The sequence below is a fragment of the Ambystoma mexicanum genome, chromosome 2q, assembly GCF_040938575.1.
Source record: "Ambystoma mexicanum isolate Mex_15411 chromosome 2q, UKY_AmexF1_1, whole genome shotgun sequence".
Lineage (NCBI taxonomy): Eukaryota > Metazoa > Chordata > Amphibia > Caudata > Ambystomatidae > Ambystoma > Ambystoma mexicanum.
Window position 1 is genome coordinate 871,918,934 of NC_090924.1, and position 15,932 is coordinate 871,934,865.

Genomic DNA, 15,932 nt, shown 5'->3' on the forward strand with positions numbered 1-15,932 from the left:
GGTCTTTTGAAATCAAGAATGTACTTTGTGCAATTGATCTTGTTTTATTTATATAAGACTAGCTTAAGTACCTGTCTTTGCCCGGGATGTCCATTCTCAGATTTATTTTCATATTCCCCCCAAAAAATGAACAAATATTGTTTGCCACAAACAAAAAATGCGATACATGTTAATTTCACTAATTAATTGAACACCACATGAATATCATGCTCTGTATGCTTACTTTGATTATTTGCAGTGTTGATAGCAGTGGTGGCCATTTTTGCTGCTAAACACATACTGCAAAAAACCAGAATAACCATACAAATATGATCTTCATGTGAGAATTTAAATCAGTGGTAAATAAAAATGTGGTGTACACATGTGGTGTACCCTAGCTCTGAGCTGGGGGGAAATCCGCAGCAAAATTGCTGATTTTCAGCACGATTACCGCTGGCGGGAAATCCACCGGTGGTAATAGCGTGAAATTTCCCCATTGGGCTCAATGGGGAATGAGGAATTCCCGAATGGGCCCAATGGGGAATGGGCAATAACCCTTCTGCCAAACCCGTGATCCGGCGCTAATAGTGCCATGGGGTTTGGCGGTAGGGCTATTAGTACCGGCACTAATAGCACCGGCGTTACCGCCCAACTCGTGATGAGGCCCTAAATCTCACCTAAAAAAAGTGAAGAAAAAAAACCCTGCAAAATCCTGTTTAGCGCAGACAGCGCAATGATGAGCCCTTTCTACAAATGACTTGTAGATAGCGCACGGAACACGACAAAACGTAATGCCGTAAAACCAAAAAAGTTAATTATCTCGGAAACGGGATGACCTATCCAGCTAGAAATAGTTGCATTAATTCTGCAATGAAATAAAGAATATTCCATGCAAAATTCATGACGCCAGACCTCACAGTTCAGTTACTTTGTTTTATATATATATAGATTGTTAAGGAGTCAAAGGGACAATTTGGAAGGTCCTAGATGGGGGCATAGATGCTGGGGAATTTCAATAATGTTATGACATTCATCTGGTTATAAAATGATGGGATGATTGGACGAACACAGAAGAGAAGAGGTCTTAGGTGGGTCTACTGCTGTATGTTGGATAATAAAACTTGGGTCCTGTATTGGCTTTTTGCAGGGAAGATATTAGAGCTGTTCATGTGAAACTGTTTGGATATAGGTATTGTTGAGAAATAGTGCATTCACTCCTGAATTGCTTGTCACTCGTCCCATGATTTGAAGGTCGATCACAATTCGACCAGCCCCCTTAGGAGATGAATCAGCATATTGCTCTTGATTCTTCCTGTCTTGGCACTTTCAGTATTAAACATCTGGAACAGTACTTTTGGGGATATGAAGATCAACACTCTGTTGGCAGACAATGTGCAATATGCTCCATATATTATAGTTTAAATTTAATCAGTGGGAAGCAAAATGTTGGCGCACAGTGTTACACCTGCCCCAATGCACACCCATTCCATGGATGAGATATGAGTTGGGGCTGCTCTCTGTCCAGGCACATTACAGCTGGCGCCTGTGCTCTCTCTTCAGGAAATGTTTGTTGTCCACCAATTAAAACGTTTTGCTTAAAACTCTCTCGCAGTATTTGTTTTCAAATAAACATTGCAGGTTCACTAATAATTGGATGGACCAAGTGTACTGTATACTGGTTAATGCTGATATAACCATCAATCTGCTGTTGTTTAATCCTGCCAAAGCTAAATCAAAAATATTCCGGACTGACTGGATTAACACCTGTGAGTGTTGTTTAACGTTTCGTGACGGTGACATGGTGCGTTTTCCACTGAACAAGATAGGCACTCTGCCACCATATTTGATACGTTCTCCCTCACCCAAATACCGTCATGGTATAATTCGGTTCCGCTTTAACTTGTGGGCCACTCTTGACATAAAGGCAAGGCGCCGTCTTGTGAGTGTTGAACAAAATGTATGTCGTTTTTGTAATGACAACACTATCCCTGAGACCCTTGTCCACTTGATCACGGAGTGTACGCCGTTAAGATATAAAAGAGCGTCTGCCTTCACAAGACATTGTGATTATCTGGGAAATATATCTCAACCTGAATGTTGGGCAGTATTGATGGGGTGTAATAACATGGCAATGCATATTGCAGCTGTTAATTTCCTACTCAGCCTTAACATGGAAGAAAATGTGGAATCAAAATCATCATAGCTGAGCATGTCTACCTAGGCTTGGAGGTAACTGATTATTTCTTCTTACAGTCTACATCCTGTATTTGCACAATATAGGTATGTGAAGTTATTGCTTCTTTGCTGTCATGATTTGAAATTTCTTTCTGTATTGTATGGGTTACCTTTAGTTGTAGTAATGATGTCGAGAGATATGTTAAAAGTCAAATGAATTGTCATTTGAATCTTCTTTTAATGTTAATTAAGTAATCAAGTAATTAGTTTTAAAGAAATGTTTTGAAATAATTGATTCATGATATGTTTTGTATCTATTTTGAAAGGTTGATTGAATTCAACCATATCAAATAATAATTAAAAATATATATATATATGCTCCATATATTTTCCCCCTCCAATCCTTACACATTTTTTCACACTCCTCACCTACCAAATGGGTCCTTTGCAGAAGTGTACACTGCACATTGCAGAAAATACCTTACTTTATGTTGCTTGGCAACATTACCAAATCCTCTTACATTCGAGACAATCACATTTATTTCATGCACGTTGGTGCAACCTACCAGGCCCATTAGTAGCTTTAATACAGGAATCAATTCCCATGCTTAGACGATTAAGTCATAGACCTCATACTTCTTCCACTCCAATAGCCAGTTGCAAACCCCTCTCCCCCACATTGCCTCATCAATTCCCATTTCCACTGTGTGACCAAAAGCCATAGCTTTGTTACCCCTCCCCCCAACAAAACACCAGACAGGCATTTTTGCTTAATTGGAGCATAAACTACTATGCTGAAAAAAAATGTGGCCTCTGATCGTATAGGGAGGCGACCTGTGGTTCCCTAGAAAATATCATCTACATATCTTAGAATTGCCTCCTCAAAGTGGTCACCAAAGGTTTGTTAGGCAGCACAAATAACAGCACTGTTAGTGAGCATCCCTTCTGTGTGCCCAGATGTTTGGTAGACACATCTGAGCATAATCTGCCCATTCGCCGATAGCCAATGGGTTGTTGAGCCCTACCTTAGTAAATCAAATGCCTATTTGGCCTAAAAACTTGCTATTGCCAGCCTTTCCTGATAATCCTTAAAATTCTGTAACACAGCAAAAAGCAGCTGCAGATTTGCACCAGTGTTCCTTGGCAGTGCAAAACTGTACTGACCTGTTGAATTATTCTGGCCAAACCGACCGAGAATCGTAGTGTCAGTATTAATTAACGAGAATGGCCTATATAAGGATCTGTGTGATTTTTCCATTGCGGAAAAGTCTGCAACGGAAAAGTTTGCATGAGAAATGTGCGAACCACAAAAGGTTCGCACACTTCCCATGCGAACACGCATCTACAAACCCACACCTCCACCCACACCCGCAACACACCCATGACACACCCCCACCCACACCCTTAACACACCCCCACCATACCCCTTCCCTACTTACCTTTCCATCACGCTGTCTCCCGGCGGCACCAGTTCCCTTTCACTTCCGTGATCGGGAACCGGCGCCGCAGGGTTCTTTTCATTTATTTTCATTTTTTTTCTTTTTTTTTTTTTTGGAAGCTGCAGGGGTTTCCCCCGCAACCCCCGCTCACTATACTGTACAGTTTTTTTTTCTTCATTTGGTGGGGGGCTGGGAGGTTGTTGGGGGTTTATCCCCCGCAACACCCCGCTCACTCTAGTGAGCGGGGTGTTGCGGGGGACAACCCTCCAGCCCCAAGTCCAACCCCACCAACACACATAAACACACACCACGAAAAGTTCAGACTTTTGGTAGTCTAAATTTTCGTGGTGTTTGTTTTAGGTCTTTTGGTGGGGTCGTGCTTTTTTATAAAGTAAAATCGTACAATACCCACCAGGATTACAGCTGGGGTGCTCGATAAATATGCTGTTATTCGCACTGTCCATTGAAAACTTGGCAGCCTTTTTGAGGTGGGAATTCTGAGATATGGGTGTGGTACTTTCTAGGGAGCTGCTGCTGGTCCCCTATATGCAGATGGTGCCTTGCTGTATATGAGGCACTCAGTGCATACTTTCCCAAATACGCTGGGGCTGATGGAACACTTTGGCTCAGCCTGTGGAGTAATTGGCAAAAGTTAAGTATGTCCCCAATCAGCATCTGGTGAGGTGTTGGTGAGACACCCGCGGGGGATTCCAATGGACTCCCCACTCCTTTAGATACTTGGGTATTACTGTTATGTGTTCTCAAGAAAATAGAAGGCATTCAACGTTTACTGGGATTAAGGAATTCACTGCTGTTGTCCATCATGGGTTTTATAGCCAATAGTAAAATGATTATGTTACCCAGATTACTATTCTCTTTTCAGATTATGCCCATGACCCTGCCCAAGAAAGTATATACCAATCAGGGCATTACACTCACTTCCTTGAAGTGGGTGGGCTAAGATTCGCAGTTAGCACTTTTCACGGTTGGCCTTTGTTACAAAAAAGGAGGTCGAGGAGTCTTGGGCTATGAGATATATTACTTTACATCTCAATATCCAATACACTGCTATTGGTACAGTGCAGGGGAATAATCTGCGGGATGAGGATGGTAGCCAGAATCACCATAGGAAGTCCGGTCGGGGCGGTTGAGGCAGGCGACAGCCAATCTACAATGATTCTCACTGTCTCTAAGATTTGGCATATGGTACATAAAAAACTTCACACTTGAGACAGCCACAAATCCTTCAGAAGTTTTAACGTTGGACAACTTTGATGTTCTTAAGGTTCCTCATACACAGGAAAGAAGGGCACTAGCTGAACAGATTGCAGAAGATGGGTACGGCTTTTCTGAGATTGGCAAAAAACAGACTTTCATCTGCTTCAAGCAAGGAAGGAGGTGGGGACTTGCCCTGATAGGGATTTCTGAAGCTATGCGCAGGGTGCACAAAGCTCTGGCCGGAGGTTCCCAACAAACCTCCTCCCTTCCACTGATGCAAATGATGAGCAGCCTCAGAAGTGCTCGGAGGAGGGTAACTAATCTGTATGAAGTATTGACTTTGCTGGGGATCCTGGATGATCTATTCATAAAGGAAAACTGGTAGGCAGAGTGGGGTTTAGATATCACAGATGGGTAATGCATTAGGGCTTGCAGCTTCCCTTAGATTGTTTCCTACAATTCTAGGTTCAAAATGATTCATTTCTGCAACTTGCGCAGAAGTTAAAAGACACAGCGGCAGAGTAGGCATTTTTCCCTGGGATTAACGTGGGAATGTCCAAGGTGCACAGATAAGGGACCTGGGTTTCTCCATCTTGTGGGGTGTGCCCAGAGGTGCTAGCACAGTGGAGGGAGTTGACAGATTATTTGGAGGAGGTAAGTAGATGAACGATCCTAAAATATGTTTATTGGGGATTCTCCTCGTGGAAAAAGGACACACAAGGCGACAAGGAAACTTGTATCCCTAGGATTGGTGTTGTATAAGCAGCACCTCACAAGATGTTGGCTATGGGACTATATGCTACACATACATTATTGAAGATGTGAATTCATTGAATGGGTGACAGCCAAGGGGTCTTTAATAAAAGAGATGGCAATGCATGGCGGCGATTTGCCTCAAGTTGACGCATGGTTGGTCTTCTCGAGTTCACTAGAAAAGCAACGTAAGGAGAACTGAGGTCAGAATAGTGTCGAAAGGCTACCTAATTGCAAATAAGTAGGGATGGGGTGCACCTTGGATGAGTGGGGAGGGCCCCAGCATTACTCCTCCCCGGCTTATGCATATTCCTCACTTTATTGTAGAGGAAGAAAATTAGGCTTGTAGGCTTTTAGCCTATTGTGGCTGTAGCACTTAGCTGATAATACATCCTTTAATAAATGAATGCGCCTAAATATGATGATATAGCGGTTGTTACTGTTTGTTTTTGTTTTAAAACACATCAAAAGTTAATATACGTTTTTTTAAACACCTCACCGACTGAGGATATGTACGAAGAGAAGATTGTGAATTAAGTAACAAGGGCTGTTCTATGATAGCAACACCTAACTCAAATTGAAAACTATTTAAATTGGGGACATTCCATATATCGACAAAGGTTCCCAGTGTGCGTTAGATTCAAATCTAGTACCGATTGTTGGTACTTGTTCCCTGTGGTTCTGGGGCTACACGTCCGAGAGTCGATCACCTTTCTGCCCAGAAAATTTGTAAGCAAGTACCCTACATGTAGACTTTTATTTCTATATTATGTCAAACATGTGCTGCACTGGGGTAAATCTTTGTCTCTATACTTTTGCCAAATTCAACCTGCTATATTTGGAAACCTTGGCTAGGAATGCATTACTGTTTACTGTCTCAGGCACACATGCAAGATACACCATGTTGGTTCCCCTATGATATGATATGATATGATATATGATATGATATGATAGGTTATTTGTATAGTGCCTATACACAATGTGTTTCAAAGTGCTTCAAGGTAAGGGAGGGAATACGGGAAAAATACAAACAGTGAACATTCTTACAAGGCCTTGAACAATAAGAATGTGAAATTTACTATCGTACTCACGCTGGTGACATTTCAGGTAGTGCAAGAGCTAAGACACAGATAAGGGAGGGAGGAGGTGGGTGGGAAGGGAAAGGGAACAGACAGGCGTCTAACTTACTAGGCCTGACAACATTTCAGATAGAGCCGGAGGATTACAAGAGGAGTGGGTGAGGGGGAGGAGAAGGAAGGAGAGGAATAAAACAAGCGACTATCGTACTGGGCCTGGCGACATTTTAGATAGTGCTGGAGAGGAAGGGGGAGGAAGAGAAACGAGAGGGGGGGGGGGGTTGGGAGACAAACAATGTAGCTATAATACTATGTCCGACGACAATTCTGATAGGGTATGGGTGATGAATGCTCTAAACTATGAATTGATGTTATCCCAAGAATGGTTTGCTATTGGGCCCTATTATCCTGCCTCAGCATGTACTGCATTGCATTCCATATAATATCATGCAAATAAATGTAAACCTGTTCATGTATGTTTGCACAAATCGGGCAAGTGGCCGAAGGGACAGGTTAGTGACAAATGTCATCAATTACTGTAGTTATGTTTTTAATGATTTGTAGGTGATCATGTCTGGCTAGCTAAATTTAGACAGGTGGTCCAATTCGCGACTCATGGCGAAGTTGCAGAAGGCTATTGTAAAGTTTTCAAAGCTAAAGGTATAATTTCCATGTCTTCCATCTACTAGATGTTCCAGCAATGGGCAAATAAAAATGAATTTAGTTAAATCTAGTTAATTGTCCTAACAAATGGAATGATTCTATGGAAGCATCATGCGATATGGGGAAATGTGTACAATTTGATAGACTGTTTATATCAAATGTTCATTATTATTTTAGGATTTATTAAAACTTTAAGCAGGCCGTCTATAAACAGGAAACATTTGATGTATTTAGTTATTCCTTTGTAAGAAACATGCTTCTATCATGAGATATGCATCCCTTATAGAACTTTTCCAGGTTTCATGATCAGTGTTATTAGTCCATCTCTTAAAGTACCCCTGGATTGGGTTCAAAGGGAAAAGTAGGGTGGGATAGACCAGCTTCGTTGGCTCTTAATGCATGGGCCATTACGAATCCAGGCAGACTGAAAGGTTCGGAACAAATATTCGTCCGTGAAGATGGAAGGGCTGTTTTACAAAGCGTTTTTCAATGGGATTGCACTATTGTAAAACGCTTTTGAAAATCAGGCCCTGAGTGATCAAGCACATTTATTGGTTCAGCGATACATGACATTTTCAGGTTTTGTCATTGTGGCAATGGCAAGCAGAATCCACTGCTTTCTGCAATCAAGCATTGGCAATGCCAACAGTTTGGGCGTTTGTGTAGGCAGGAGGAAGGCACTTGCAAATACCGAATACTTACACACACGCCAAAAACTGCTGGATTTGCCAATGCTTGTTTTAAACAGGACTTCAATGAAGGATACGCATAGTGTTTATAAATCGAGTGGCCGAAGCTAACAACCTGGTTAAGACAGATTTATTACACCAGTAGTATGTTTACAACTCCAATTAAGCCATTAACTTTTAGAAGACTGCTTTGAAAAAACAATGGCAGTCACTTTGTCGCTCATTATAAGTTTGCTGGTAACCTGCTGGTAATACTGGCAGGATACAGGCAAAAAACAATACCGTCACTGGCGCCTGATCTGCTGGAATTACCGGCACCGGTAAATCCCCATGCCATGGAGTACAATAGGACTCTATTGGGGGATTGCCGCTATTACCGGCACTGTTAATACCGGCTGTTTTTTTGCCGGTGGGGTGCCTGACTTGCCTCCACTCTTGGCTGATGGTAAATCATGCCACCCCACAGGCAAAATTGTAGTTTGCCAATCCAGAAACATGCCAGTAAACGGAATTACTGGCACATGAATTCCAGACTGGCAAACTAGTAATGAGGCTGTTTGAGTGCAAAGTTTGATGGTAAGGCTTGATTAAAGCGAGCTCAAAGAGTTCCCATGAGGTGATGTGTTGGGCGGGGAGGGGATGTAACTGGGTGGGCATGGCAATAGAGATTAGCATGGCCATAGGCAGTCAATAGGTGGGAAAATAACCAAACAGCACCATCAAGCTTTCTATCCCTCCTCCTATGCCATTTCTCCATATCTGTACTATAATGCAATAGTTCCAGCTTATAGGTGGTGCTGCCACCTAATAGCCCAAATAAAAAAATCGAAATTGAAATGTGAGGCAGATTACGCCACCTTGATATGCTGGTCGAAATTCAAATATATCCTCACTCCCTCTGCCTCGCTGCGCCACCCCACACTCCTTGGCAAAATACACTTTCAGGAGTCGTAAATGTGCTCCTTCGGCCATAAATCAATTGCATGGTCAGATTCCCTTTGTTTGCCGAGTCTGTTCTTTATTCTGGCCTTAGGCAAACACACCAAGTAATTCGATGAGCCATGAATATCACTCGAGTGGGAGCCATCTATGCGAAAAGCAGGCATCACACATGCTGGGCACACTATAGTTATAATAATTTGCACCATACAGTGCGTAGCAACAATAAAAAAAGACCATTACAAAGTGTGTTGAAACTGAACATCAACGATTTAGCTTACACCTTACAGTTCTGCCTGTCCTGTGCCTTATAAAACAAGAGGCAGTGCTTGTGGGAAGTTTACATTTGAGCATACTCGAGTCTAAAACATGGTTCTTAAACTGCAATCCACCAGTTTTCTTAGAAAAGTGTTTAGTTTTTTGTTTAACTACCACCACAAATACCCTATGTGCCTCATTACACGGTAGGCGGTGGACCAAGGTGCTATTAGCTATTAGCACCTTGGTCCATGCCGGTAAAATACCGGCACCGCCTTGGAGGAAAGGGGAATTACCGCCCTATTCCAAGGTTGGCGGGGCGGTAATTCCCCCTTCCCCCATTGCCCTTCCCCATTCCCATTTTTGCCCCATAGGGCATAATGGGAATGGGGAAGGTGCTAATTACGGTACCGCAGATTGCGGTACCGTAATTATCACCCTGGTCCCTTTGCGGGTTGGTTTTTAACGCCTGCTAAAAAGCAGGCGTTAAAGTACCAATCCGCAAAGGGACCTCGTAGTAAGGCGGTAAGGGTTAACGGTCACCGTTAACCTTTACCACCTTCCGTGTAATGAAGCCCTATGATTTTTGTGTGCCTTCCTTTCAGTTTTATCAAAGTGGGTATACTTCTAAATATGCTTTTGCTTGTCAAACTGCTCACTAGAACATGCATGCTTATATTGTTCTGATAGCAGTTATTTGGAAACTGATCAGTGTGTTCATGGGTGCCAACTCTTGATGTTCACCATGGGGGCAGAAATGTCCCCGCCCTTAATATGAGCTTACCATCAGCACAACCCACCCCCTAACCGAAGGATGTATTTTAAAGCAACTATTTTGTGCAAGGAATTTTTTAAAAACGTAAGATTTACAGACACCTTTAAACATATAACATCTCAGCAACTGCCACTCAACCTAATTAACTACCTTGGTAGCTTTTTAACTTAGGACGTGTCACTCTACCTTCAAATAATTCGAAATTGAAAATGGGTTCATCACTGTGCTCAAAATCACTGCATTGCCATCATCATTTAACTTTATTCGGCTGTGTGGCCATCAAAGTCCACATACACATTATACCCACAACACTTAAACCATATATATATAATGATAACAGACACCAACTAAGTCCCCATATCATACAGCAATGGTCAGTATCAGTCCCAGGACAAGTTCTAATTCAGCAGTCTCTAGGGGGATAACTCACTACCAAGCAAGACTTATAAAGTACTCCTTCGTTGATTAATGGCCGCTCAGGTCTTCTCTTCAATGGAACTATATTGGCTCTGGAGAGCAGTAGGCAGTGAGGCCAGGTTCCTGAAGGGTGCGTGTTTCTAATAGGATAATCATTCCTACAAAGAGGGGAGGCACCGTGTTCAATGGAGCAGCTTGGATACTAGCAAAGTGTCATTCCTTTTCCCAATATGCCAGCAGCTATTCTTGGTTTCCTTAATTCTATACGGATAAATACATAGGGGCTTCCCTCGTAATAGCATGAGCTTCTGCAACTTGCAATGTTCTCTCTGATTATAGAACGGAACCCATGTACTGTTCTTACCCAGTGCATTCACTTATTTATGAGGGAGTCTCTAACCTTGGGCTGGCCACTGGAGCTTGTAGGAACTCTGTGCAGGAATACTGCCCCCCACCCTTCGGGACGCCCTCATTTTTCGGCACCCCATGCCTTGGCTTTCAGAATTCTGATGTTTTAGAGCACTATAGGTGGCTGATTCTGAGGGCATTATATGAGCAACTACTTCAAACCCTGTGCCCGGTTTGCCACCCAGCCGGCTATCGAGACCCCCATGGTGGGCCTTCCCATGGGCGCCCCACTGGGGCCTTTGTACAAATTTGTTCTGCGAGTTATTGTTTATTAGGCGGATGCCAATTTTGGGTTGGTTCCAGGACCCATTTTTGGGTTGTGCACCCATATGGGCAATGGAGCCATTTTTGTCAGCATAGGACGCATCCAATTTTACGGTACTGTGGAATTTTTCCGTTACTGATGCAGTCGCCGTTGTATTGATCTCGTTGTTTTGATATGTCTCTCCCAAGGTCTTTCCTCCTGCACCTCTACAGTCTTTAGGAATGCACAATAAAGCTTCTTCACAGCTTCCAGTTCATTCAAAACAAGGGGACATTTTCAACCCTGAGATAGGTCCTCAGAGTTGAGGGAAGCAAGGGGTATGGGAATAGATGGGGTTGGAGAGTGGACTGTTATATTAGAGGTGTTAGCGTTAGCGCACGGGGGTACCCTCTCCCACTGGGCATACACAAACTTCATGGTCGGCAGGGATTATCAACAATGTTACAAATCTAGACCGGTTGTTGCCAAACAGTAGCCCTATGATGCACTCCTTGGAGGACGTATAGTCCCAATAGATTCAATGGTCTCAATTAAGGACCACCCAAGCAAGGTAAGTCCAAAGATGGACCAGTTCAGTAAGTAGATAGCGAGTCATCACTTTTCAGGAGCAAAAAGAATATTTTTATAGTCAAAATAGGAAACTGATAGTACATAACAAACACTTCTGTAAATATAACTCCAGTGTTCATTGCAGTTTGTTCCAACATACATCAAAGCATATTGACTTTCATCAAGTAGAGACTTATGTTTACAACATTCACACAAGTTTATACGGTGGCCTAGAGCCACTGAAATTAAGCTATATCCAAAATGGCTCCTCTAAGGTTATGGAATTGCCGACGCGTTTCGGATTCTTAAAGATCCATCTTCAGGGCAGAGGAGCTAATTGTCCGTAAGTGGTGTAGATTACTCTGCTGTAGACACCTATGGTGTTACAAGTAGAACAATTCAGTGTAAGGTCTTCAGGGTAGTACATAAAACTGTACATATACATCGTTAGTGGTACTAACCTTCTAATCTTTTCGGGAGTAGTAGAAGAAGGGTCCTACCTGTTAAAAACATCTCTGTAGAAGTCTCAGTGTAATGACTAGTGGGATACAGTTAAATCTCATAAGTGTAGGTAGGGCCCCAAGGGAAGAAAGAAAAGACTCACCCAGCTATGGAGGCATTTGCAACAGCAGCCGGGTAATATCAACAGAACGGTCCTGGAGACACAGTGTTCACTGGTGGGGGTAAAGAAAAGGTGTTAGCTAAGTTTTCAACCTCCTATGGGGTAGAGTGAATATCCCACAAGGTATCCCTTTAAATCTGGAAAACGTCTCCTTATTAGCCTGATAGTAGCCGTGTGAGCGTCTATCAGACTCCTCACATGTCCACGCTGTTTACTTAAACAGCTACATATGTATTACCTGGATACAGTGTAGGCATTCTAATTAGAAGGGCATAAACTGTGTCATCAGTGTTGCAAAAGCAATTCAGTATGCATGATAATGAGAATTATGTAATCTAGAACCTCCCAAGAGAAGTGGTAAAAGGAAAGAACCCCATTAATGTTATAACAGCATCCAAATTCGCGTTCAAATACCCGAAGCGGGTCTAAACAAGCCGCTGGCAGGCTGACAGCCGTTTCAGTGCTCGCAAATTCGCATATCCAGTGTCTTCGGACTTAGCTAGATCTAACCCGCATTCGAGGCGGGCATGGTTATATATGCATGTGGTATACCGAAAGAATAGTGAAGCGCTTACCCAAGAGACACAAAGAAGGACTGGAGCCGACCACCTGTGTAATGCACAGCCCGATCCTTCGCTGTGTATATGGTCTCTTGTCTCAAGTGGCCTTAAGACGTTTCCCCTATCTCTAAGACCATCATGTCAATCCATAGTTAATGCATATGATTGCTTGGCCCGTTTAAATGTCTGAATTGTAAAGACCATATAGGACTATTAACAATGTTACCGACATCGCTACTCGGACTTCATATTAACATTATTCACAGTCTCCTTCCCCCTTTTTTTGTCATTCATCCTTCTAGAATTAACATTTGAACTTTTTCCTTTTGTATAACATTATATTGACTTTTTACCATACCCCCATCTTTTTCACTATACTTTGAATCGCTCCAAGATGGAGGCCTGTGTTTCACTATAGGCGCACTGCCCTCCTCCATTTCCATCAAACATTTACATGACTTTACAAACATGGCGCCCTGCATTTTTAGCTTTGACCGTCTCCCTGGTAACAATTGCGTAGTGATCCTACAGGCGACCCCGTACCGCAAGCAGCTCTTGTTCGCTAGCGTTTCAGCCCATATACATGAGCTGATTCATATCCATACATTGTAACATTAGCATAAGTCCTTTTGTATTATACAGCTCACTCCTTGAACTTAATCACAGCAAACACTGAATACACGTGTGCACTTCGCATCTACGTTTCAAAGGCGACCCGTTCAGGGACCGTTGCTGTATTCCCACAGTTCATCAATACGAGGTACTTTTCCCGTAGATATTTATAATGTACCATAGGTCTATGTATGCCCAGTTTTGTCATTTCATGACACGCTGAGTACACCGTATTTACACCATATTGAATACGCTTATTTATTTGCTTACTACTATTAGATTTGCGCCCAGTTTTAGGGCACGAGCACCGTGTTAAGACAACACGTGACACAGACATATTGTAAACAAACAGAAGAAAAGCACTATTTCTTATGGTCAGGAGCTTCATGAGGAGGAATTTAGCGCCACATAATATCTTTTTGCCATTATGAGTATTAGCAAAACTTCTTTATATTAACAATCATAAAATACCTGGGGACATATATAACTATGTTTAATTTTACGAACAACATTGACAATGAACTCCTTGGAATAGTGCCCAAATTATGAGCTGTTTATTACTATTAGAACACCTTTTTACCTGAATATCTACTACAGGGGATATTGATAAGAGTAGGACTAGAAGGGGTTCCATTTATAATTGACATGCCTCTTTCAGATATTCCACGATGGCATGATCTCTACAGAAGATAACAAGATTCTTACCCGGCAGGACCAGTTTACCCTTAATGGCAGCTGATTCTGAAGCTTAGTCTTCACGATCCGAAGTTCGTCACGTATTTAGTCGTAGAAGATTTCACCGTTCAACAGTGAGTTATGTTGCCTATTTACCGCAAAATTTAGGGTACCCTTTCCAGATTTCTAAGTGCCTTATATATGTTACCTCTCATAGGTGTATTAAGATTTTACATATATAGTGTTTGTATTTGTATTTATTTTATTTGTATAGCGCAAACAAGGCCCGAGGGCAACCAGGCGCATATCTTAGCAGAAAGTTACAGCAATGATATACATTCACAATAGTCCTAACAGATGTAACAAAGTTTACAGTTGACGTTACAAGAATCAAGACAGCGACAAAACAGCAGAGTGCGGGAGAAAAGCAGAACAGAGTCCCAGCAGGGCCGCACAGCCAAGAGGGTGGTTGTTAGTGTGAGGTAGCTAGCCAGAGCTTAGCTTTGTGTTTGAATAGGCTGAATGAAGGTAGAATTCTGATGGAGAGTGGTAGGGTGTTCCAAAGTTTATCTGCCAGGACTGGGAAGCTGGCACCGCCAGCAGTTTGGAGCTTGTATCTAGGGATCACGAGACCATGGGATTGTGCAGAACTAAGTACTCGCGATGGTATGTTCTTACTATAATGGCTACTTACCGATAACTTCTCGGTTGAGTCGCATTCTCCATACTTGAGTATCCATTACCTTTCTCCTCCCCTGCACCTAAAAAACTTCTGAACCAGCATATGCTGGATTGATTGAAACCAGTTTAAGGTTCTTGTTCTAAATCATTAGGTGTGCACCACTTACCTCACCCTCACGTTTCCCCTATTGCACCTGAAATCACTCTACTTGATGCTTAACTTATTTTTTGACACTAGGTATCATTTCTGACCATTGTTACAAGTTAGTGCCTCCCATACCCACCCATACGTTGTTATCTCTTTAAAGATCTAGACCTGGGCAGCAAGGACCTCCTCCCCTGTGGCCGTACTGCAGGGAAACTGGCTATTGCATTTGGGGAGACAAAGGTTTAGTACCCTTTCGATTGGGGATTGGATATATCCTAGATACATCGCTGGCAAGGTTGATGATGCAGTTCACGCAGGGCTTATTTTATGAATGACCCGTCTGGGGAAAAGATGTAACAACGGAAGGGGAGTCAGGTTCAGAGAAAGCACAGAGCCTATCACAGGGATAGCTCCAGGAGGGGCTAAGCAACGATCCCCTTCACTCGATATCACCATTGTATGGTCTTTCCAGTTGTCATGCATATCAGAGCTGCCCTCTATAATATGATCAATTGTGTTTCTTATGTTGCCCCTCGTGATCATCGGAGCACTTCCCAGAAAGTAGTTGATCTCCTCTATCAATTTATATGCATCTCCCGTGATCATAACGGGACTGTGGGTCCTAGTCTTAGTGCCCCCAATATTGGAAACTAAGAAGTCTAAAGGCAGCTGATCCAGCAAACATCGCTTAACCATTAAAATGCTCCTCTTGAGTAAATCAGGCACAGGAGGGCTTCAAACTGGTGGAAACAGAGTTATAACAGCTTCCTTGTTGGCTGTTTCTGCTGCCATACTGGGACCGATAAGGGGTAAAGGCACAGCAAGAGATCTGTAACAAGGGGGAATAAAGCCATATCGGAATGTAGGGACAACGAAAACAGCTCGAATTGGCCCTACCCCCTGCTCACCTTGGCCTGGTACAGTTCAGCGGTCTAGCGGCCCTACTCCTTTTGGTAGGCAGGCAGGACAGGGGGTTGCAGCGGGATACAGCAAGCACCCCCTCCAGTCACTTAACACCCCCTACGGGAGCT

General features: G+C 42.8%; 2 long non-coding RNA genes across 2 annotated transcripts in view; one reads left to right on the forward strand and one right to left on the reverse strand.

The window, feature by feature from the left end:
* LOC138569795 (uncharacterized) overlaps positions 1 to 12,981 on the reverse strand; it is a 172,083-nt gene extending 159,102 nt beyond the window's left edge. Inside the window, exons 1-2 of the long non-coding RNA XR_011303332.1 lie at positions 12,801 to 12,981; positions 12,208 to 12,277 (exon numbers count right to left, since the gene is read on the reverse strand). This is a non-coding gene — a long non-coding RNA (uncharacterized lncRNA). The remainder of the gene's footprint in view (positions 1 to 12,207; positions 12,278 to 12,800) is intronic.
* A 312-nt stretch (positions 12,982 to 13,293) lies between these two features.
* Positions 13,294 to 15,932, forward strand: part of LOC138569797 (uncharacterized) — a 108,438-nt gene continuing 105,799 nt past the window's right edge. Inside the window, exons 1-2 of the long non-coding RNA XR_011303333.1 lie at positions 13,294 to 13,545; positions 14,056 to 14,206. This is a non-coding gene — a long non-coding RNA (uncharacterized lncRNA). The remainder of the gene's footprint in view (positions 13,546 to 14,055; positions 14,207 to 15,932) is intronic.